Genomic DNA, 24,956 nt, shown 5'->3' on the forward strand with positions numbered 1-24,956 from the left:
TCAGTTGGGGTAGGTGGGGATGGCAGCAACATCAGGGGAGGAGACAGGCAGGCAAGGCTGGCTTTCACCTAAGGGGTTAGTAGCACTCAGGTGCCCCGAAAGCAGGCAGGGGATCATTTGAGAGGGTTTTAATAAAGAGGTTGGGCTCAGTTTAAGGCAATCTCAAGGATGGTGCAGTACCTCGGGCTAGTGACAGGGGGCGCTGTTGCCCACTTAGGCCTGAAGGGACAAGGGAGAGAGGGGTTCCCAGATTCTGGAGGTAGAGGTATTTGTTTAGAGAGGTCTGCTGTCTTCTCATAAGGGACACAGTCAGCCTTGGGGACCCCACAAAAGAGGAAGCTGCGACCTCACTCTCCCCCTGCCTTTCGATCTCCTGCTGGGGCTCCCCATGGGCCATACCCAACTGGACGCCAGAGGGGAGGGAGCCCATTGGTGGGGACCACACAGGTCAGCCTCGCTAGAGGCAGTGAACTGGGAGGAGAAAGCCAGAGAGCAGACCTGGAGGGGCGAAAGGAAGATACCGGGTTCACCCTCCAGGACGTGGAAAAAGAAAATCGCATCCCTGCTTGGACTAGGGGCCACACTCAGGCGTGATGTCTACCCACAATGGCTATCATCCGACTCTTTCACGTTCAGGGCAGAATCACCTCCGGGCTGCAGGAAGCCCAGAGATCAAAGCAAGGGAACACTTCAGGATCTGGTTTTGAAGATAAGCCTTTCAGATGCAGGCTCAGAACTGCCAAGATGAGGCAGGAGGCACCTTCGATGATTGGCCCGGAGTCCCTCGAGAGATGTCCCTGATCTGCTATTACTGGAATTTGCAACTCTTGAATAAAGCTGCCGGGGGCGTGACTCACCGAGTGGATGTCCAAACCACTGCCTCCACAGCTCACCATCCTGTCCCCCGAGTCTCCTCCCTCTTTCTGCAGCTGCAACCCGAGAGGCATTGGTTCCCTCCAGGGAGGGGCCCGGGGACCTGGCGTCAGCATCCACACACTGCAGGTAGCCAGAATTTCCTGCATTCCAGGGGGAAAGAAGTCTGTCTGCAAGAGACCAGACAGTCTCAGCCTCCCCGTGGTAGGTCACATTCCTAGAGGGAGAAGGTGAGCACCACCAAGTCCCACCTGGAAGTCACCTGGTTCACTGGGACAAGCCCTAGCACAGTAAATCAATTTAGGACAGCTCCACGGCGCTAAGACTTTTTTTTTTTTTGCATGTCTCATTAATTAATTTGGTTCTCATGCATCTGGGGATTTGCACCAGCCTGAACCGGATGCATTAGGATTTAGTTTATTTTTATTTTTATTTTGTAAGCTTCCTTTTGGCTTGTCTTTTTGTCTGCATTTTTTTTTTTCTTGCTTATGCCTGTCTAAGTTGGTAATTTATGGGCCCTGCCAGAATCTATCTAGCTGATCTGGCAGTGGCGTGGGAGGGTGGTCAGGTCGCGATGTGACTGTTGAAAACTCAACTTGCTGGTTGACACATAGCCCTACCTAGAACTGAAAGGCTGTGGACTCACATTTCCTCTGAGTCTTTAGCTGGCAAAGTTGTCATGATTTCTGTTAACCTGAGATGCACCGTTCAGAATTTTTTTTTTCCCCTTTACAAACTCTCAGTTCACTTGGTGGAAGAAAGCAAGGAGCTTTAGGCTGGGATCTAGAGTTTGAATCCCGGCTCCATCCATCACTGGCCAGGTGGTCTTAGACGTGGATTACTCTCTGAGTCTCAGTTGTCTGTCTGTTAAATGGGCTTAATACGTACCTCACAATACTGTTGTAAGGATTTTTTTTAAATATAATTTATTGTCAAATTGGTTTCCATACAACACCCAGTGCTCATCCCAACAAGTGCCCTCCTCCCTGCCCATCACCCACTTTCCCCTCTCCCCCCCACCCCTGCACCGACCCTCAGTTTGTTGTCAGTCCTTAAGAGTCTCTTATGGTTTGCCTCCCTCCCTCTCTGTAATTTTTCCCGCTTCCCTTCCCCCATGGTCTTCTGTTAAGTTTCTCAAGATCCACATATGAGTGAAAACATATGGTATCTGTCTTTCTCTGCCTGACTTATTTCACTTCGCATAATACCCTCCAGTTCCATCCACATTGCCGCAAATGGCCAGATTTCATTCTTTCTCGTTGCCAAGTAGTATTCCATTGTATATATTATTGTAAGGATTAATGAGATAGCATAGGCAAATCACTAATACGCTGTCTGGTTTAAAGGTGCTCGCAAATATTCATTTCCTCCTGTCCCCAGCCTCCTTCCTGGCCAAAGCATACACATTTTAACCCTTTGTATCCAAGTTTCCAACTTGAGGATCTTGCTTAACCACAAGAGGAGTTAGCAGGATCATGAAGCTCATTGCATAGCTCCCTCCCTCCAGCCATCATGGAACCCTTGTAGGTTGTCATACAGACTGGGATGTTGGAAGTACCATGTGGATTTGGGAGGCTGAAAATCCAGAGCAAAACACCTGGAAGCACAGGGGGTGGATAGGTGGAGGGTCGTCGAATGTGAGGGTGCGGGGGAGCCTTGACGGGCCAGGAAGGAGTGTGAAAATTTGTGAAAAACTGCTAAGAATGGCTGAGAAACAACCCTAATGAGGCTGGGCATAGGGTGTTGGAGAGATCAGCCTGGCACACGGGAGGCCGGGTAAGTATTGGTGAAGGAATGAATTTGGAGGATAAGGAAGGAGGACCAGGGGAGGGGAAAAGCAGTGAAGAGTCTCAGGGGACTTGGAAGGATCGGGTTTCTGCTGAGATGTCATTGTCAGAGAGGTCCCCCTCGACGTTGGATGTGCAACAGCACTCTGTTGGTCCTCTTGAGAACCTCCCCCGCCTAGCTCCCCGATGGTGCTTGTCACCAGATTACACATTTATTGTCTATCTATCTATTTATTGTTAGTCTCCTCCACCAGGGGTATAAACTCCAGAAGGGCAGGGACTTTGTCTCTTGTTGTCTCGTGCATCTCCGGCACCTAGAACAGAGCTTGGCAGGCAGCAAGGCTCAGTACCTATATTTGAACAAATAATTGAATATGAGAGAGTGATTCCACGCATTGGTGGCAATGGAAGGGCTCAGGAGAAAGGCTTGCGGGGGTTCTCAAACTTAGGGCGCCTCATCACCACCAGGGGCTGGTTCAAAGTGCAGATTCTCTGTCCCTGGTCCTGACCGGCTGAATCAGAGTCTCGGGGTGGAATGCGGGGGCCTGCCTTTACCAGCAGCTTGGGTGGTTCTGGTGCAGAGGTTCTGAACTCCACACAGACATTCTGGCCTTGCCTTATAGAAACAGATGGATCCTCTCAACCATTCTCACTTCTGGAATGGACTTCTCCTCTTCACTTACGTCAGGATCACTTTGTAATATCCGAGCACTCCATATATCAGCTCTTCATGTCTTAAAAAAATTTTTTAATGTTTATTTTATTTTATTTTTTTAAATTTTTTTAACGTTTATTTATTTTTGAGACAGAGACAGACCGAGTATGAACGGGGGAGGGGCAGAGAGAGAGGGAGACACAGAATTGGAAGCAGGCTCCAGGCTCCGAGTTGTCAGCCCAGAGCCTGACGCGGGGCTCGAACTCGTGGACCGCGAGATCGTGACCTGAGCTGAAGCCGGACGCTTAACTGACTGAGCCACCCAGGCGCCCCTGTTTATTTTATTTTTGAGAGAGAGAGAGAGACAGAGAGTGTGAGCGGGGGAGGGGCAGAGAGAGACAGACACAGAATCCAAAGGAGGCTCACAGAGCCCTACGTGGGGCTCGAACTCACGAACTGTGAGATCTTCGTGACTTGAGCTAAAGTCGGACACCCAACCAACTGAGCCACCCAGGCGCCCCAGCTCTTCCCGTCTTTATATATCACCTTGAGGAAGCCCGCCGAGAATAACTTGATGAAAAATAGGAGAGAATGTTCTCCAAACTGTCCATCCCAAGATGGTGCTCCTGGGCTCCCCAAACACTTTTCCTTGCTTGCATGCTATGAAAACACTGAATTTTTACCTTTAGCCTTTTACTGTGTTGGATAGTGTCTAGTCTCTTAATTTTAAATGATCCTGTGTGTTTGGAGCGCCCACTTGAGAGAGTAAGCTTGGGAGACAGGGATTGCAACTTGGACTTCTCTTCTTCCCTTTAGGTCAGCTGTCCAAGTGATGCTCCATGAATGCTCTTAACTTACTGACCAATTAACAGCCACAGCTGGGCACTGAATCTGTGCTTGAAATGTGAACATGACGATGACTGCAGTAATAGTAACAGCTTGTTGGATATGCAACCTCCGTTTCCTCCTTTCCAGAAGCTCGGTGAGTTGATGTAAGGAAAGAGGAATTTTCCTATTGTTACGTAACTTCCCCTTTCTCTTTCCTCCTCTTTGGCTTGCTTCCCTGCCCCACAAACATTAATTACCTGTCCCTAAAGGAATATATCATTGAGTCTCAAGAGCACATGCCCTCAGTATTAATGTTTAGTTGGATTTTCAGGGAAAGCAAAGGCTGGGGTGGGGGTGGGGGGCTGACGCTTTTGCCTTTGCTGACTCACCTTACATTTAAAGCATAAACTGGCCGGACAGATGGCTCTTGCCCTCTGAATTTGTGTAAATGTTATTTTACTCCTAGGCTCATCACTGATGATAGAGTAGGGGCAAAAATGAAAGTTAGGACCACCCACCCTGGCTGTCGGCTGTTGCTGATGGTGGCGGTGGTGGTGTGTGTATTACAGCAAATAGTCTTCTCCTTTAGGAAAAGGCTTCTAACACCTTCCAGCCCCAAACCAAAAACTCTTCCTGTCTTTCCAGTTTCTGTTGCTGGCCCCTGCATCCTCCCAGAGCCTTATTCTGAACACTAGAAGCCAACTTTGATTCCTTCTACCCCTGAGTGCTTGCAACATCCAGTAGACCCTACCTCCCCTGTCTCTTTCCCACTGTCTCTGCTGTCATAGCAATTCTGAGCCACACCATTCCCTAGTCTGCAACCCCCTACCCCCATTCATGCCACACATCATCAACAACTTAAGCTTTCTGAAACAACTCTCCGGTTTCAAAGTCTCCCAATTTATGCACAAAAAGACATGTAGACTCATCAGCTTGACTGTCCATACCTTCCAAAAGAGGGCCCCAACCTACCTGGCCTAGCCTATCCCCTATACAGTGGCAATTTCCTCCAATGAGTATTTGCTCAGGCTGTCTCTATGTCCAGGAATGCCTTTCTTCAGTGTCTTATGTCTGTAGAAATCTCTTTCACTATTTTAGACCTCATAAAGTAATCAAAAATGGGGCTTTCAGTTTAGCAAATCCTTATTGAGTGTTCCAGGCATGGTGCTAGGCATTGAAGATTACAGAAATGAGTTCAGTGTCTATTAGAGAGTGATGGGGGCTGTAGCATTCAGTAAAGCTGATCGTTTCAACAATGCAGATATCTGTAGAAGGACACAGAAGGGGTATCTGGCTTGGACCTGTTTGTGGGGTAGGGATGGTGGGGAGACAGGGAAGTTGATACAGAGGAAGCAATATTTGGATGGGCAGGTGATGATAAGAGGGTGGGGATAAGCCAAAGGAGGAGGCAAAGTGAGTGAATATCAAGGGGCTGTGAAGAGGTCCAGCCAGTTGTTCAGTCACATAGGATATCTCTGGACAGGCTGCAGAGAAATACTGAGCCTCAGGCCAGTTCACTGAAGAAAGGAAGAGAGAGTCTCTTGATGCTCATTGGATCCAATTTATCCCATGGGGCAAGAAATCCACACACTCACGTGGCCTTTTTGGGAAGCTGCTGGGCAGGCCAGATCCCCGGCCCTATCCTATGGAGCTTTGTCCAAGTGTAGACGTGATGAGAAGAGCAGCGTCTTAAGGAGTCTGGTGTGGTCATGGACCTGGGTGGTGGAGCCACAGCTCCTGCCATGGCAAGTTGAATGGAGGTCATGCCTGACCTCAACCTCACTCCAAAAGAGGCAAGGTAGCCAGCACTGGGGCAGTGGAGGCTTTGGCTGTGGTAGTGGCGGCTGGGCTTTCCAACAGGTAGAGTACCAACTGTGACTAATACAATCCACCCCCTATACTTATATCTTCCCATGATGGCTGGCTTCCCATTCTATGCTATCTGGCCTCAACTTTTGAAAAACAAGGCTAATATAATAGGGCAGATTTAAAGAGGGCAAGTTCAAGAGCAGAGAGATTAGCTAGTAGGCTACTGCAATAGTCTTCGCAAGAGATGATAAACATCTCAACTAGGACAGTGGTAGTGGCAATGGAGAGGAGAAAAAGAACCAGATAAGTATTTGGAAGATAAAATGCACCAGATTTGGTGATTGATGAATCCAGGGATGCCATTAACTGAATTGTGTTCCCCTATAATGCGTGTTGAAGCCTTAACTCCCAACATGATGGTGTTTGGAGGTGGGCCTTTGGGAGGCAGTGAGATTTAAATGAGGTCATGAGAGCAGACTCTCATGATGGGATTAGTGTCCTTCTAAGAAGGGGAAGAGACACCAGAAAGCTTGCTGTTTCTCTCTTCCTCTTTTTTCTTTTTCTCTCTGCCATGTGAGAACAGAGCAAGAAGGTATCCACCTGCAAGTTAGGAAGAGGGCTCTCACCAGAACCCAGCTGTGCTGGCGCCCTGATCTCAGACTTCCAGATTCCAGAACCCCCAGAAAATTCACTTCCGCTGTTTAAGACAGAATACCATCTATGGTATTTGGTCCTGGCAGCCTGAGCTGACTGATACAGGGCGGTTGAGGGAGAAAGCAGAGTCTAGGTTGCTTCCAGGTTTCTACCCCAGGGTATCTGGAAGGAAAAAAAATGCTGATTCCGCCATGTGAAGTGGAGAAGCCAGAAGTTTTCCACTAATGATTCGAATCAGGAGTAAAACCAAGAGGATGAGGGGGGCGCCTGGCTGACTCAGTCTGTAGAACATGCAACTCTAGATCTTGGGATTGTGAGTTCGAGCCCCACGTTGGGTGTAGAGATTAGTTGAAAAATAAAATCTGTAAAGCAAAACAAAACAAAAACGAAACAAACAAACAAAAAAACCCCAAGAGGATAAAGCCACACTTTTCTAATGGTGCAAACGAAATTCTAAAGTCAGAATAGGAAGATGTGGCTGGCGAGTTTTTATACACATTAATAGAGAAGATTTTAAATTCCAGTTTGTCTAGTTATTTCTTTGAACTTACTTCTTAAAAACAAATTGAGTATCTTCTCTAGGGGGTTAAGAGACAATCTCACCTTATGGTATGCCAATCTGACAGCTGTTAAAGGCAGACATTATCTTTTGTTTCACATTTACCGCCTTACAGAGTGGATTGAAAAAATAGATATATAATCATCCGAGCTGAGAAGCTCTTTTTTAGCTCTGAGAGTAGGAGGTAGATTGGCGTGCAAGAAATTCTGGGTTCATTTGGCAAGTGTATGAAGAGTCCTGTCGCTGTATTGTCCTGTTACGCTCCGTGAACACCAAGTAGGCTTGTGGCCGTAACAAAACCGTGTCTGAGGTCAGGAGCCTGTGGAGCAGTGGATGTGCCTCCCCCAATATCTCCCTTGAGCTTATTTTTAAAGGGACAGACTCCAGACAGGCTGTTGGGATCCACAAACGGTGTCAAGCCATTCTTATGATCACGTATTTCTTGTGTCTTCTTCGCAAAGTCGCGCTGTTGTGTCTCTTTCAGAGCAGGTCGTAGAAAAAAATATCCTGCAGGCATCGTTTTGGACATCTCGCCTTGAGATTTCCAAGTGGCTCTAAGTGCTTTTTTTGTTTCCATGGAAACCAGCAGTGTTTTGAAGAGGCGGTGACAGGTTCAGCACATATCAGCTACCACGGGGAGCGCGCGTCAGTCTATCGGTGGGAGTCAGTGGCAACAGTACCGCGTCCCGAGGCTCTCTCTGACCCGGTCAACTTGACCTTGTAAAGAAAGAGAAGCAGAGTGATGGAGATGAAGTCATTTCTTTCACCCCAGCATTCTGGGCCTGGAGACTGTTCCTCTCTACCTCACCAAGTCGCTCCCACTCATCTCGGTCCTACTTTTAAGCCACCAGCAGAACAGGTGCGGCGGCGGCTGCCTGTGAACGTGTGATCGCGGCGCTTGGACCAGCCGGCTCTGGCAAGGGGCGGTTCCATGCCCATTGGCTGGCATTTCCTTCCTTGTGGAATTCATTCCCGGGAGCCCTAGCTTGTCTTGCTAGGGAGTTTCGGGTTGCGTTAGTTCTTCAAGAATTCATGAGTTTCACATATTGGTGTGTGAGGGTGAGAGAGGGGCATACATTTTTCACAGCCCCTGAGGTCCTGCTAGATTTGGGGAGACATTCCCAGCGGGGGTATGACCCACCTGCAAAAGTCCAATTACGGGTGGCCTGGGGATGGGGCATTTTCAGAGCGAAGCAGTGTGGACCCTCCTCTCCAGCTTCCTAATGAGCTGGGTGTGGCACAGTTTAAAAAAAAAAAAATAATAATCCTCAGTGAGACTCAGCAAAAGACATTGCTACTGTCACAAATGCAAATGGAGGCACCTGATTTGTTTGGTCTGGATTTTACCAGCCATCTGGGCACAGAAGAAAGGCCTTTGTCTGTCTTGTCTTAGACCTTTGTCTAAGACCTTAGACCTTAGACCTTTGTCTGTCTTGTCGTCTGTACTCTTGTCTTAGAATCTGCAGGAGATGCCGCGTGTCCTCAACGGCCCTTACCATTTCTCTGCACCTGTGTTCCTTGCCCCGAGGGATTTCTCCGGACAGTCCCATCTGTTGGCACAGGTGACAGGCCAGCAGTGTCGGGGAATTAGCACCCTCTGAGAGCTGCCCTCCCGCAAAGACTGATGGGAAGGGAAAAGCAATTATCTCTGCTCTCTCCCGGTTTGGGATGCAGAGACTAAGGTGGGTGTCTACACTGGCTCCCAGGGTACCCAGGTGGAAAAGAACAGCATGAAGCAAGTTACACGCTTGTTTGCTGCACCTTATACTGACCGCCTCTCTTTCCCTGCCTCATTTCCCTCCTTACCTGTGGATACATCCTTCGCAGGCTTTTTGTATATTTATTTTTACTTTATTTCCCCCCCGTTTGTTTTCATTGGTGTGAAATTCACACACTAACATAAACTTAGCCATTTGAAAGCGAGCCATTCAACGGCACGTAATACGTTCACAGTGTTGTGCAACACTGTCTCTATCTGAAGCCTGAGCCATTTTATTTATTTATTTATTTATTTATTCATTTATTTATTTATTTTTATTTTTTATTTTTTTTAAATTTTTTTTCATATATGAAATTTATTGTCAAATTGGTTTCCATACAACACCCAGTGCTCATCCCAAAAGATGCCCTCTTCAATACCCATCACCTCCCCTCCCCTCCCTCCCACCCATCAACCCTCAGTTTGTTCTCAGTTTTTAAGAGTCTCTTATGCTTTGGCTCTCTCCCACTCCAACCTCTCTCTCTCTTTTTTTTTTTTTCCTTCCCCTCCCCCATGGGTTCCTGTTAAGTTTCTCAGGATCCGCATAAGAGTGAAAACATATGGTATCTGTCTTTCTCTGTATTAGCCCGAGCCATTTTAATCACCCCAAAAGAAAACCTCACACCCACTATGCAGCTACTCTACCTCGCCCATGGATTTGTCTGTTCTAGACATTTCCATAAATGGAATCACATAATATGGTACCTTTTGTGCCTGGCTTCTTTCACTCAGGGTAATGCTTTCTAGGTTCATCCACATGGTAGCATGTGTTATATTTCATTCCTTTTCACGGCCGAGTAATATTCCATCGCATGGATATACCAAAATGTATTTAGTCATTTGTCTATCGATGGCCATTTGGATTGTTTCCACCTTTTGGCTATTGTAAATAGTGCCGTTATGAACCTCCACGTACAAGTATCTGTTTACGTTCCTGTGGGTTTTTTTCAATATTTATTCACTTTTGAGAGAGAGAGGTGGGGGGAGGGGGAGAGAGAGAGGGGGACAGAGACTCCAAAGCGGGCTGTCAGCACAGAGCTTGATGTGGGGCTTGAACTCACAAACTGTGACATCATAACCTGAGCGGAAGCCGGAGGCTCAACTAACTGAGCCACCCAGCCGCCCCTGGAAGTGGGTCTGGTGAAACGTGTCAACTTAACATCTTTAATGATAACACCAGACTAGAGTATGGGCGCTTACTAGGGACCCAGGGTTTCACGCACGCAGTCTCACCGAATCTCAGGATGACCCTGTGTAGCACAGGCGCCAGAGTCCACAGCCCTCCCTTCTGATGGTCCTCTCAGAAACCACCCCTCACTCTGACGGCCCACCTGCTGAGGTCGTGCTGGCCCCAGCGCCCAACACCAGCGAGGCACCTGACCAAGGCACTGCAACCAGACTTGCAGTGATTGGCCAGGGCGAGGCACGTGATCCAGGTTGGGCCAATGAGAGCCCGCCCCTGGGCTCCCTTGGCTCCTGGGACGGAGGCCTCCGTCTTTGATTGCAGGACTCGCCGTCCTCTTACAGGCCCCCGAGAAGGTACCGCCCGCTCGTTCCGAAGGCGCGTCGTTTGTAAGCTACGCCCTGATTTCAGACGCGTTCAAATGCGAAAAGAGAAAATGCCTTCGATTGCTGGCCATCTTGCCCTCCCTCCCCGGAGAACAGCCTGTCTGAGGCGTTGGCTGCGTTTCCGGAAGGGAGTTGCTGACTCCCCACACGTGGTTGCCTCCTTTCTAGTGGCCCAGAAACACTCACTGGGAGGCCGCTGGCTGGAGCTCTGGGTGCTTATGAAACAGACCCAGCCTCCCCCGGAGACGTGCTGAAAATAAGTGTCCGTCCTCGCATACCCATCTTTCCTGACAACCAGGGTCTTCTGGTTCCCTGACTTCGCAAGGACCGCGTGGACCCCGTTCCGCAGCAAAGGACAGCAGGAGAGGCAGCGGGGCGGTTCTCAGGGGCCGGCCTGTGATGGATGAGACCTTCCCTTGGGGACTGAGGTGGTGGTCAGGGCACTGGGAAGGAGGTCCCAGGAGCCACGACCTCCCCAAAGACCCCCACGCTCAGGAATCTGACTCTTTGAAGGGTGACCACGTAGCTGTGTGACCTTGGACCACTTACCCAGCCTCTCTGGGCCTCAGCTTCCCTTTCTCTCCTGGTTTGTTATTTTCAGGGTTGCTGGGAGGATTAAACCAGATTATCCTTGCAGAGGTCATTGTGACACCAGGCACAGTGTGACTGTTGGCAGTCACGCTTCCCAAGGTTTTCCAGCCCTTACTTAGATGGCCAGCCTTGAGCCCGGGGATGTCTGGCTTTCTTGCTGTGTTCTTAACATCTCCCCAGGATCTTTTCACAGCCTTGTCCCGTTTCCCCTCTGCGCCCCTCTTGTCATGCTCCTAAACTCACAGCTAAATTGTGACAAGAGGGATTTGTGGCAAATGGCTCAGCAGGATTAAGAGACCACTTCTCAGCACATCTGCTGCACATGTTGACTCCAGAAAACAAAATTGTCACCAGCTCTACTCCCCTCGGTGGTGACAGCGGGTGTGGGAGGGGAACCAGCCAGAGGCAGGTCTGCCCACACAACCCCGGGGCTGTGAGTCTTTTTTAAAAACGCAAAGCCTGGGAGTGGGGCTTTTGTTGCAGGTGCTGCCTGTTCCCCAGGTGGTACTTTGCTCTTTTTGTGGGAATCTCAAAGGTCAAAAGATTTTTCTAGCAGAGGTGGACGGGAGAAAAAATCCAGCCGCGAGAATGTGAGAATGTCGAGAATTTCAAGGCAGCTCACAACGCGAGCAGCCTGACAGCCAGGTCCCTGGCAGAGGGGGCTGGTGCGGGGTTGGGGGTGGGGGTGGGTGCTCCGGTCAGGGGCGGGATGCAGACAGAGACCATGAGAGAGACAGCGAGAGAGACAGAGGCAGAGGGAAAACAGAGACACAGAAACAGGGAGGAGACAGAGGCAGCAAGAAAGGAGACAGAGAAACGCACAGGAAAAGGCAGGGAGAGAAATTGAATGAGATTCAAAGCCACAAAGAGAGACAGAATCAGAAGGAAGGAGAGAGAAGACAGGAAAGCAAGACCAAGAAAGAATAAAACACGGAACCGAAATGAATTGGGAAGAAGGGATTAAAGTACCCGTTGACTTCACAGGGCAAGACAAGAGGGGCCCCTCAGTGACTCAGTTAAGCGTCCGACTCTTGGTGTAAGCCCACATCATGATCTCGTGGTACATGGGTTCCAGCCCCGAGTCAGGCTCCACAGCTGGCGGAGTGGAGACTCCTTGGGATTCTCTCGCTCTCCCTTTCTCTCTGCCCCACCTCGCTTGCGCTGTCTCTGTCTCTCTTAAATAAATAAAGTTAAAAAAAATGAATAAAGGGAAAGAGAAGAGAGACCTGAGAAAACAGAGGAGAAAAAAGGTGGGAGAGAACTTGAGAAGAGGCTCCAAGAGCGGGGAGAAAAAGGAAAACGAAGACAGAAAGGAGGCAGGGAGGAGGAGGGAGGGGTCTCACTCAGGCAGCCAGGCCGGGCACCCCATTTCTCTCTCCTGCATTTTTCTCCTTGCAGGCTGAGGGCCAATGATGATTCCATGCCTCTGCAAGCCCAGGGCCCTAGGGGAGTATCCAGGCTGAGTTGGGAGGTTTCTAGATCTGGTTCTGGACAGCTTTCCGCCTACCAGGTTCTGCCCCAAAGTAGACCCCTCTCCTAGGCCCTCAATGCTTTTTCATAGGACGTGATTTGGGGAAGACCCTGGGAGAAACCTACAGCCGGAATTGGGCACATAATTTGTGGGATGAAATGGAAATACAGGAGCCTTTGTTAAAAAATTATTGAAAATGTCAGGACGGTGAAGGCAGAGCATTAAAACCAAACGTGGGGCTCTTCCAAGAGCAAGGCACCTACCACCCTCACTTAGATACTGCGCAGGGAGCCACAGAGGTGGGACCCTAAGTCCTCGGTGATGGTGAGAGGCACTGACCATATGTCGGGCTTCTCTGTTGATTTCATTCATTCATTCATTCAGACAGAGGAGTTATACCAGCCCCATTTTACAGATGAAGAAACTGAGGCCACTGGCCAAAGTCCCAGGGCAATTCAGTAGTGGAGCCACGCCTGCCTGCGTAGAACCCTCGCCATTTACCATCAGGCCGTTCCTATCGCTGTCCCTCTTCTAAACGGGACAGGAGACAGAAAGTGAGGCTCAGTGGGTTGGGAAGGAGCCTCTCTTTCAGGACTCTTTCTAGTGAGCAGAGCGATCCGTTGGATTGAAATAGTAAGAAGGAGTTTTTGCACATTGAGGGGATGGGCAGAATTAGCAGGAAGTAATAAATCACCCCCCCCCCCCCCGAGGAAGCCCACCTGTGCCCTAGGGACACGGGCAAACGTTCAGCATCTGATGAGTTACAGGGTTTTGTAAATTTGGCGTGTTTTTTTGAAGCGGGTCACTAACATACCACATCAGGTTGTTCATCAGTGAGCAACTCTTGACAGATGTGTGGTCATCTAGAACAGGGGTTCTTAGTCTGGGGGTGTGGGTGGGCTCTGTTTCGCCTGAGATTGGATGTAGCTTTCCCTGTTGGGGCTCTCCAGAAAGAGATCTTGAGTCAAGAATTGTCCTTCCCTGGGGTGGGGGGGGGGCCGGGTGGCTCAGTCGGTTGAGTGTCCGACTTCGGCTCAGGTCATGATCTCACGGTTCATGGGTTCGAGCCCCGCGTCCGGCTCTGTGCTGACAGCTCGGAGCCTGGAGCCTGCTTCAGATTCTGTGTATCCCTCTCTCTCTACCCCTCCCCGGCTCGTGCTCTGTCTCTCTCTCTCTCTCAAAAATAAATAAACATTAAAAAAAAAAGGGTTCTCCTTCCCAAAGGAAGTGAAAGTTGGGGGAAATTTCCCCAGCTTTAATCCCCAACTCCAACCCTCATTGGTTGAGGGTTGCTTTCAGGAATACCTCGCTGACACTTCCAGACATAGAATATTTAATTCTTGCCCTTGGGTCTTGAACCGTTAGGGGTGTCAGAGTTATTGCTCGAAATAGAATTGTCTGTACATTACATAAATATTGCAATTTTCAGATATATATAAATATTTTGTGACTATGACAAGATTTTTTTTTAAGGCTTTACGCCCAGCATGGAGACAAACGAGGGGCTTGAACTCACGACCTTGAGAGCAAGACTCGGACGCTTAACTGACTAAGCTCCCCCTGGTGCCCTTAAGACTAGATTCTTAATAGCTGTGTGTGTGTGGGGGGGGTGGGTGGGGGGGAACACACAGTCACACACATGATGTATTTTCTCAATTCCCTAAAACACAGATAATGTTCGGTTAGTAATACCTCTCAGTTTTGAGGAACAGAAACCCAACTCAGTTGGCTTCATCCCAAAGAGAAGGTTGGGTTTATGTGATTTTGCAAAAGTAAGAGGTAGTAGGTCTCATTTCGACCCAGTTGGATCCAGATCCCCAACAGTGTCACAAGAATCTGTCTTTACCCATTTCAGGGCTCTGGTTTTCTTTTCTTTTCTTTTTTAAAAAGATTTTCTTGTTGAGTAACCTCTACATCCAACATGGGGCTGGAGCTTATAATACAGAGATCAAGAGTCTCGAATGCTGTACTGACTGAGCCATCCAGGTGCCCCTGGCCTGGGCTTACTTGCTCCTTTTTCTCCTTTATATTCTCATACTCAACCCAGGGGACAGCGAGGTGGCTGCTGGGCAGGTCCAGGCACACTTGCCTGGCGACTCCACAGAGTGGGCCATCTTCCCGTTGGCCCAGCTTGGCGTATGTGACCATCTCTGAGCTAATCATGGAATCCGACTGGCCAGACTGTGGTCAGGTACTCAGAGTGTCCGAAAGCAGGGCCCTCCATCCAAGCACATGGACTGAGAGAGAGCCCCTCTCTTGCTGGTTTCTCAAAAGAAAACTGGGAAGCCGTCGCCAGGAGAAGAGAGCCCGGATTTCCATTACAACCCGCATGTGGAATGTCTGACATGAGCAACGGTCCCTCCTTTTGGAAAATGTTGGGGCGTAAGCCAGAATGGACCAGAGTCTTCCTCAAGAGGCATACAATTGCTTGGCTGTGATATCAGTATAAAAGCTCAGCTCTTATCCTTACTTGGGGGAAATCGTTTTATTTTTATTTACTTATTTAAGTAGGCTCCACACCCCAGCGTGGGGCTTGAACTCACAACCCTGAGGCCAAGAGTCGCGCGCTCCACGGACTCAGCCAGCCAGGTGCCCCCGGTGAAATCACTGTAATTATATAAACCTCTCCAAGAATTTTCCAGTAGAAAGTAATTGAAAGGAAGGAGGACCGTAGGAGGGAGAGGGGTGGAATGGACCGGGGGGGGGGAGGGGGAGGCAGAGTGAGGCTTTAAATATCCATTGTGAAGATGTGCAGGTGGAAGATGTCTCCCTCCCTGGGTGGGGGGGGGGGTGCTGGAGTACCCCAGGTTAGAACTTGGCTGCTAAGAGGAGAGGGATTCCAGAGCCCGTGGCAAAGCCTTCTGAGATAAATAAGCATGAAGGTTTCCTACTGAGTGTCCTATATTCTTTTTAGCTTTTTGTCACAACAAACTCGGCCGCGGTAAACAACCTGGCACCGAAATCTTTCCCGTGGTGCCTTGTATTTCTGTGGGATAAATGGCTTAAAGTGTGACGCAGGCAGCACACGGTGGGCTATTCAGCGTCAGGAAAGATGAGTTGGAGCTTTGTGGAATGACCTGCGAGATGTCTGGAAGAGATAGGTCCCCTCTCCCTCTCTCTCTAGATATAGAGATATAAATAGAGATCGAGATATATGGAGATAGATGTACATAGATGCAGAGATAGAGACACAAATATAGGGAGGGAGGTTGAAATGCAGATAGATATATTAAGTTGGGCGGGGTGGGGGGGGGGAGGAGGTGGGAAGCCAGGTAGATAATGATTTCTTTTGAGGAACACAAAACCTCTCCTGTGTGTTTTTAAGAGCAAAGGATATGGTGTGGAAGGCTACCCGCTAAACAGTAAACATGAATGTTTCAAGGCTGTGGACCTCAGAGGGCTTGAGAAAGGTTATTGACTTGCTTACCGGCCCAGTGTGGGGTGTGAGTCGTTACAATCTGCAAGTGCGATTTTATTCATGCGTAACACCTCGCAGGCAATGAAGCAACAAGGTTACAAGGGAAATGAATATGTTGCATTTGTGAGCCACCTAGAAGGCTAAACTCTACACTTCCCTCTAACCCTGTCTTCTAGAAAGGTTGAGGACTGAGGAAGATCCTGCAGGCTGGGGAATAAGGGAGTGAAAAGGCACACATGGCTTTCATATAAGAAGGAGGTAGAGTTCATTGATAAAACAGTTAAATTTGGATTTTACACAAAGAAGGAACACATTGTGTTTTTATTTTATTTTTTAAAGTTTATTTATTTATTTATTTATTTACTTATTTTTGAGAGAGAGAGAGACAGAGAGAGACAAAGAGAGAAGGAGAGAGAGAGAGAGAGAGAGAGAGAGAGAGAGAGAGAGAGAATCCCAAGCAGGCTCTGTGCTGTCAGCACAGAGCCAGATGCAGAGCTCAAACCCACGAATGTGAGATCATGACCTGAGCAGAAACCAAGAGTTGGATGCTTAACCCACTGAGCCACCTAGGCGCCCCAGGAGGAATACATTTTAGCATAAGTATGTCCCAAATATTGTACTTTCCCAGTGGTCCAGCTTGGGTCATGGGATCATCTTTGAACTAATCACGGAATCTCTGGCCCAATGATAAGGTGCCCATAGACTCAGCACATAATTATAGCAGAGATTTCTGTGTGTGTGTGTGTGTGTGTGTGTGTGTGTAAATTTTTTTTTAATCTTTATTTTTGAGAGAGAAAGAGACAGAGTGTGAAGAGGGGAGGGGAAGAGAGAGAGGGAAACACAGAGTCTGACGTAGGCTCCAGGCTCTGAGCTGTCAGCACAGACCCTGATGCAGGGCTCGAACCCACAAAACGTGAGATTATGACCTGAGCCCAAGTCGGACGCTTAACCGCCTGAGCCACCCAGGCGCCCCTGTGTGTGTGTGTTTTATCTCTGATTTTCAAATGTAACTGGGTGCCCTGCCTTTTATGTTCTAAGTGCAGTAACCCTGTGTGGAAGGAAGGAAAATGTCAGGATAGGGGATGTGGATAGTGAACAGGAGGCCACAGCTTTGGTAACGGGAACGCCCTGAAGTTTAGGGAGGGAGCAGAGACGGAATTCCTCCTTGGCAATGTGGGACCCTTGGGACAGAAATGGGCACAGAGGGTTTTAAAGAAGTTTCCGTGAGTGCCATGCCTTGTGGTATGCCTCCCATTCAGTCCCCTGGAGAGAATATTAGTACCATGTAGATTCTTTTAAAAATCTTCTGGGGGCATCTGGGGGGGCTCAAGTTGATTAAGCGTCTGACTCTTGATTTTTGGCTCAGGTCACGATCTCACGATTCGTGAATTTGAGCCCTGCGCTGGGCTCTGCCGTTATCTGCTTGGGATTCTCTCCCCTGCTCCCTCTGCCCCTCCCCACTCAAAATAAAATCTTCTGTGGGCTTGGCCCTGGTGCTGAGTTGAGGGAGACGCTCTATGAGCCCTGGGTCCAAGGCAAGCCTGTAACATACTTGGCTTTTTGGTTTGTTTTGTTTTTTGCTTTTGGGTTTTTTTGTTTTGTTTTGCTTTGTCTTTCATGGTCAAGGACAAGGTGAACAGTGATGCTAGTGTCTGTTTCTCTGGCCGGGATGAAGGGCGGCCCGCTCACTTTCAACACGGAATTCCATCGTATGGGAACCAATCCATTTCACCAGAGGATTCTGTCCAAAGAAAATAAACCTTTTGAGGAAGTGAAGGGGGACTATCTTTAGGACGCCAGAGGCCTTCGGGAAAGCCATGCTGAGGCTGCCATCTGGTGGCGGAAAGAGACCCGGCACGCCGGGCCCACTGGCCATACCCTGAGCTGCTGTGTGGAGTGACGGTCGTTCCTTCAAGCAAGCCCTGGGCGCCTCCCGCGTGCCCCACACCACTATTGCGAGCAGTGGGAACGGCATCATTGCGGAATGCGAATGTCTCAGTTGAGTGCAAATAGAAACGTGTACTACTATAAATGCAAAGGAAACGAAAAGTAGGTCTTTAAAACTTTTAAGCCATGCAATTCGTGTTGAAACCAGTGTTTCTATCCTATGCTGTTTTTTAGTGCAAAGGATTAGTAAATCTTGGACAGAGTTGTAACACGGGGAGAGGGGGGGGGGGAGGAAGGGCGAGAAACTTGGGATGGGAGATTGGTAGGCCACAAGATCTGAAGAGTTGGTAGAACTTTCCAGAAACTGGCATTCATGCCTTATCTTTGTTTTCGGGTTCCCCTTTGAGGAGCTGTCTTCTCTGTGTATGCTGTTGCAGGACGTGAAGAGCCATCGCTGGCATTTCACAATTTGTGGGGCTGATTTCATGAATTATGTTTCATGTTGGGGTCAGGTAGGATGATGTTGGCACCATCCGTCAGAGGCCTGGGGTTTTCTACCCCCGCCCCCCCATCTTTACTGTGTCGCTCTCCTTCCCCTCTGGGCACTTCCCTTGCAAAATGGCCACTGGCATCATGACTGGGTTCGAGGTGTGAGGAACAGGGGAGCTGGTGCCCTAGCCGGTGTGTCTGTCCCCTTTTACCACGAAAACGGTGTCTTGCAGCCTTCCCGGCCACACACGCACACACGCGCGCACACACACACAAACACACACACACACACACACAGACACGCCAAGCCAACCTCTGCCAAGGCTCATGGCTCCAAAAGGGTCAGAGCAGCGACCCTAGCAGCCAAGTAAGGATGGGAAAATGGGTAACAGAACGATCCTAATTGAAACCAGCCACGCCCCATTGTTTGAGGACGGGTTCATCGCTGCTCTGAACAAAACCGGGGTTCTGTTAGCAAAGAGCAGGGGAATAGATGTGGGATGGGTCCTTGTTAGTGTCTGCCCCAACATTCTATCTCATGTAGGACAGTCAGCAACGTCTCCTCCCCCTTTTAGGACGTAGAGGCCCCATCCTGGGGCGCTCCACAGTGATGTAGCGATTCTCCCGTCCATCTGGGCTCCTTATCCTGACAAGCTGTTAATCACAGATTGAGCCAAAATCCAAACGCAGAGGTTCAGCCCTTAGCATCTGCCAAATGCAGACACACTCCTCCTGAGTCCCTGCTCTCAGGGTGTCCACGGGCTAAGGGAGCCCTCTTTGGTCCTGGGTGCCCTGGGTGGAGGCTGGCTTTCCATCCTTCCTACCCTGGACCTCAAGCAGGGGCTACACCTCCGGGGCCCCCGGGCCTCGTGTACCAGAGGTGCGAACTCGGGGGAGGGACGGCCTCTCTGAGCCTCGGGTACCACATCTGTGAGAGGATAGTGATCACAGTGTCCTTACTCTCAGGAATGAGTGGGATATCACAGTGCACCAAGTACCTCGGCCATCCCTCAACTATTCTAAAGGGAAAATTGTATTTAAAATGTAGAAAACAAAACGACAGGAACCAGGGAGCAGCCAGCAAAGGCCAGCTACTATTATTGCTACATACTATTAGTATTAATTACGATTACTGTATTATCCCGGCGGGGATTCCCTTGGTTGGTTCTTTATGGCTCTGCCTCCTGGCCCCGGGGCGGTCCATCCCACCGTGTGTCTGAAGCATCTCTGCTGGTGAGGGTGGGTTTTGATCTCAAGGGAGGCCCTGTGTTCCCACTATTGTTCTCAACCTACAGGGCAGCCAGGCCTGGGAAGCAGAACCTTGGTTCTCCAGTCACCCTGGATGCACTCTGACCTTTTATCACCTTGCCTTTCCTTCCTGGGACTCTCCATTCTAGAACTGATTGAGTGACAGCCCCACCATGGTCCTTCCAGCCCTGTCCCCTCCCTCCCCTGTCCCCAAGAAGCTTCTCCCCAGGGGACCTTCCAGAAGCCCACCCTTCTGTTTTTTATAATGGAAAACGATAACCCTTTCTCCGTTGGCACTGTGTTGTCCCTGAGATAAATGGCCCCCCAGTCCTTGAGAAGCACCCAGACCTTGGATTGGATTCCCCAGGTGGCCACCGAGGGAGCACTACACACAGACGTCCAGTTGGGTCTCTCTGAGGCTTGCCTTGGAGATCGGCCCCAGCACCCCTCCTCCCTGCAGCTGCCCAGCTGCAGCCACAAGAGCTGTCCATCAGAGGTGCCAGGTTCCCGTCATCCTCCCTCCACGTGCTCCCTCTTGCCCCTATGCTTTCCCCAACATCCTCCCACCACTCTATTCACTCCCTGGACCCCCGTTAAAAAATCCCCCGCTTGCCGGCTCGGCCCCAGTCACGATGCCGCCTGGCGCATCCCTGCCCTTTTCCTTCTTGGCTCGTGTTCACGTATTACTTTGTGCGGTTCGTTGATTTGGGCCTGTCTTCCCTCGAGATGAGAAGGTCCAAGCGGGTGAGGACCGTGTCATAGCCTCCACCGTAGCCCCAGCCCCTGGCCCAGGACTGGCCGCAGCAAAGACGAAGCTTGAGCTCATCGGCCGGGACAGGAACCGACCTGTGCGGGCACCGACCCGAGCCCTTTGTCTGTATTAACTCGTGGGCTCCCAACACAGCAACCCGTTGTTCTCGTTTCATGGATGGGGGGACAGACGCAGTCGGGGGCTAAGTCCCTTGCTCAAGGTCGCACAGCTGGCAAGCCCAGAGCTGGGCTAGGAGCCCAGCCTCGCCGGCTCCGGAACAGGGGTACTTGACCATCAGACCGCACCGCCTCTCGTGGACGGGGCGCTCTCCCTCCCTCCCTCATCATCCACGGTGCATACATGGTAAACTTCTGGCTACTTTGTCAACGACCCTATACGTTTCAAAGACGTCCCTGGCGCATGCAACATGGTTGGCTGGTGAAGCAAATCAAAATGTGACACTTGTACCGTGAGGATGCGGTAAGGTGGGAGCAGTGTTTTCATCGGATTCGGATGTATGAGTCTTCCCTACTTGTTAAATACGACCCTAGTGCATTATGCTCCTCTTGAGTTTCCGTTTGAACAAACCTACCGCCTGGGAGGCATTAGCAGTCCGACTGAACGCACGACAGACGAGGTGACTTGAGAAGAGTGACAGGAGCATCTCTGGCTGGTTGGGATCTTTAGGAGGAAGTTCTTCTGAAGGCCACGTGGGATGGCACGGATTTCAATTCGTCCTGCAGTGACTGCCTTCGTGGGCACAGAGGGATATCCCCCCACCCCCGCTCTCCTGCCCTGCCCCCAGCCTTTGCCACGAGCCATGAGTTCCACCAGGAAGGTCCTAGGGGATAGAGCTGGGGGCTGGGCACCGACTGGCTTTGTGGCTGGCGTTTCTTGGGATTCTTTTTATGTTTTTAAATTTTATTTTATTATTATTATTATTTTTTACATTTATTTATTTTTGAGAAACAGAGTGAGACAAAGCATGAGTGGGGGAGGGGCAGAGAGAGAAGCAGACACAGAATCCGAAGCAGGCTCCAGGCTCCGAGCAAGCAATCAGCACAGAGCCCGACGCGGGGCTCGAACCCACGAACCGTGAGATCGTGACCTGGGCCGAAGTCGGACTCAACCGACTGAGCTACCCAGGCACCCCTGTTTTATGCTTTATTTTTATTTATTTTTTTAAATCTTTTGTTTTAAACATTTACTTATTGTTGAGAGACAGAGACAGAGCTTGAGCAGGGGAGGGGCAGAGAGAGAGAGGGAGACACAGAATCCGAAGCAGGCTCCAGGCTCCGAGCTGTCGGCACAGAGCCCGACTCGCACTTTAAACCCACGAACCAAGAGATCATGACCTGAGCCGAAGTTGGACGCTCAGCCGACTGAGACACCAGGTGCCCCGATGTTTTTGGGGTTCTTATGTGTCACCCATGCCACATGCAGCCAGTAAGTTTTGTTTTTATTTATTTTTATTTTTTTATTCTTTATTGAGAGAGAGAGAGAGAGAGAGAGAGAGATTGAGATCGAGCAGGGGCGAGGGACAGAGGAAGAGAGAGAGAGAAAGCATCCCGAGCCAACTCCACACTCAGCGCAGAGCCCGATGCAGGGCTCTATCCCATGACCCTGACATCAAGACCTGAGCCAAAATCAAGAGTCAGGTAGACGTTCAACCACCCAGGTGCCCCTGAATTTTTTTTTCAAAGCAGCTCTTTGTCTCCTCACTCTTGCCATGGTGGCTTTGCTCCCATTTTCACCGTGCTCTCAGAGACATGAATAGACATGAAACTCCTCTGTTCTAGGAAGGGCTTGCCTCCTTCCAAAATTTCATTCATTTGGGTACTTTTGTATCTCATATTTCTGATGATTTTTTTTAAATTTTTAATGTTTATTTATTATTGACAGAGAGAGAGAGAGACAGAGCATGAATGGGGGAGGGTCAGAGAGAGGGAGACACAGAATCTGAAACAGGCTCCAGGCTCCGAGCTGTCAGCACAGAGCCCGACACGGGGCTCGAACTCACGGACCGCGAGATCATGACCTGAGCCGAAGTCGGACGCTCCACCGACTGAGCCACCCACGTGCCCCTCTGATGATTTTTTTAAAGCTATGTTTATTTCAGCTCAGCCAGGCTTGTCCTCCCCGTTAGGCTGGTAGCAATGATCTCTTACCCCTTCACCTTCTAACTCGAGGTGAACATTCTAATAGCTGATTGTTTTTTTATTTTAGAGAGAGAGAGTGCAAGTAGGGGAGAGGAGCAGAGTGACAGAGAGAGAGAGAGAGAGAGAGAATCTTAAGCAGGCTGTGTGCTCAGTGCAGAGCCTGACACGGGGCTTGATCCCATGATCCTGGGATCATGACCTGAGCTGAAATCAAGAGTTGGACGCTCAATGAGCTCAAAGAACTCAATGAGCTCAGTGAGCCACTATGGCACCTCTCCAAGAGCTGATTTTTTTTTAATGTTTTATTTTATATTTGAGACAGAGAGAGAGAGAGAGAGAGCATGAGCAGGAGAGGGGCAGAAAGACAGAGACAGAATCTGAAGCAGGCTCCAGATGCTGAGCTGTCAGCACAGAGCCCGACGTGGGGCTTGAACCCACGAGCTGTGAGATCATGACCTGAGCCGAAGTCAAACGCTTAACTGAGCCACCCAGGCACCCCAAGAGCCGAGTTTTTAAATAAATAAGCAGGATTCTGACCCACTCATGGGAGTTTGCCATCACCAGGCTCTCGAGGGACATTTGAATGTGTTTTTCCTGATCTCTGTTTCACAACCAATACAGTTACAAAACAGTTGACTTTTCCACTCTCTCTCTCTCTCTTTTTTTTTTTTTTTTTTTTTTTTTTTTTTGGTGCTCAGTATTTTGTGGCATTTTGGGTCAGAGGAAAGACTGTCGGTGGATAGAATCATCTTCCATCCTTCCCTTATTCCTCACCCCTTGATCCTCTGCTCAGTCGCTGGAGAGCAAATTGAACTTGAAGGATTCAGGGAAAGCAATTTTGGAGTCACATTTGGGTCAAATTGTCTTCTTTGGGCTCCGTTAGTTTATTTCCCGCCAGGATCTTTCCAGTTCATGAGTAACAATGGAAAACGAATGTGCAAGCAGCTTTGGAACTCAGTCATGGGTAGAGGCTGGAGGGGTTTTGAGATGCAAGCTAGAGAAAGCCTACACCTCCGTGAATAAATGTTAGTAAAAAAAAATGGACAGCCAACGCCATTCTCCTGAGGTCTCAGGCAGAAATGAGGACCGTGTTCTCGGAAACTGGAAGAAAGGTAATCCTTGGGATAAAGTGGCACAGAACTCGGCTGGACTGTGTTCTAGCATTTCCTAGGAAGGTAGAACTTGGAAGCAATGAGGTTGAGATTCAGCTGCAAAGATTTCAGGGCAAAGTGTTGGAGGAACAGCCGGATTCCTCCTGACGTCTTACAGTAAAACGCAAAAGGAGAGGGAAGGCGTGAACGACGGATAAAGGGTGCAGGATTCTCAGCCTGTCCATGTTGCAGAAAAATGAGAACGCTTGGCCGGAAGAGAACGGTATAGGTGTGGCTGAACAACCATTAGTTGAAGAGATCGTGGGCGAGGCTCAGTTTAACCAGTCATCTCTGCAGAAGCCAGGAATGCAGATGATGGCATGATATGTGTAGACACTGCCCGTTTGAACCACAAAGGGGTGAGAGCCAATCGGACGGGATGAAGGAAGGGCTGTGATATTTCTTGGGTTCCACAGGGTCTGACCGTACAGCTACCCAGCTGTTAGAGTGTGCTGTTCCTCAAGGGAAGCAAAGAAGGACCCTGGAGATGATTCAGGGGTCCACACACTCTCACTCTCACCACTGGTCCAGGAGGCAAATCTGTTTCCCCGTTGGTTTCATAAGGCGGGGCCGTGTCTCTGCTTTCTGCCAGAATGACTCCACTCAGGGCCTCAGGAATGAGACCACCCCTGTAGAGAGCTGAGTGGATGGGGCTGTCCCCTACCCCCCAGAGCCTTGGGGATGATGCTACCACCCCAGTGGGCCTGTTAGGCAGAACACTGGACCAAAGAAGATTATTCTTGAGCCTTAAAATCTAATGGCATTTGTCTTGCTAAGTTTTGGATTTACTTGGGATCCATCAGTCATCCCTTTCTTCCTTCTGAATTCTTTTTTTGTTTAAAAAATTGTTTTAAAGTTCATTTTTGAGAGAGAGAGACAGCATGAGCGGGAAAGGGGCAGAGAGAGGAAGTGAATTGCCCTTTCTAGAATGGCAATGTCTATCTTATGCCTGTCCCACCATTGTATGGAAAGACATAATTTGTTGAGTTCCATAGCTTCACAGCTTGAGGGGAATTTGCCCCAGGGTGACCCATACCTGATTTCGATATTTAGATGAGACTTTGGGCTTTAAGATTTTACAGCGGATGCTGGAACGGGTTAAGACTTTGGGGGTGTTGGGATGGAATGGATATATTTTGCCTAAGAGAAGGATGTGAATTTTGGGGGGCCAGGGGTGAAACGATGGGCTGAATGGTGTCCCACCCCCAATAAATATGTTTAAGTCCTAATCCCCAATGTGACTGTATTTGGAGACAGGGCCTTTTAGGTGGTTATGAAGGGTAAATGAAGTCATAAGA

This window comes from Panthera onca, chromosome D3 (genome assembly GCF_046562875.1).
Source record: "Panthera onca isolate mPanOnc1 chromosome D3, mPanOnc1 haplotype 2, whole genome shotgun sequence".
Classification (NCBI taxonomy): domain Eukaryota; kingdom Metazoa; phylum Chordata; class Mammalia; order Carnivora; family Felidae; genus Panthera; species Panthera onca.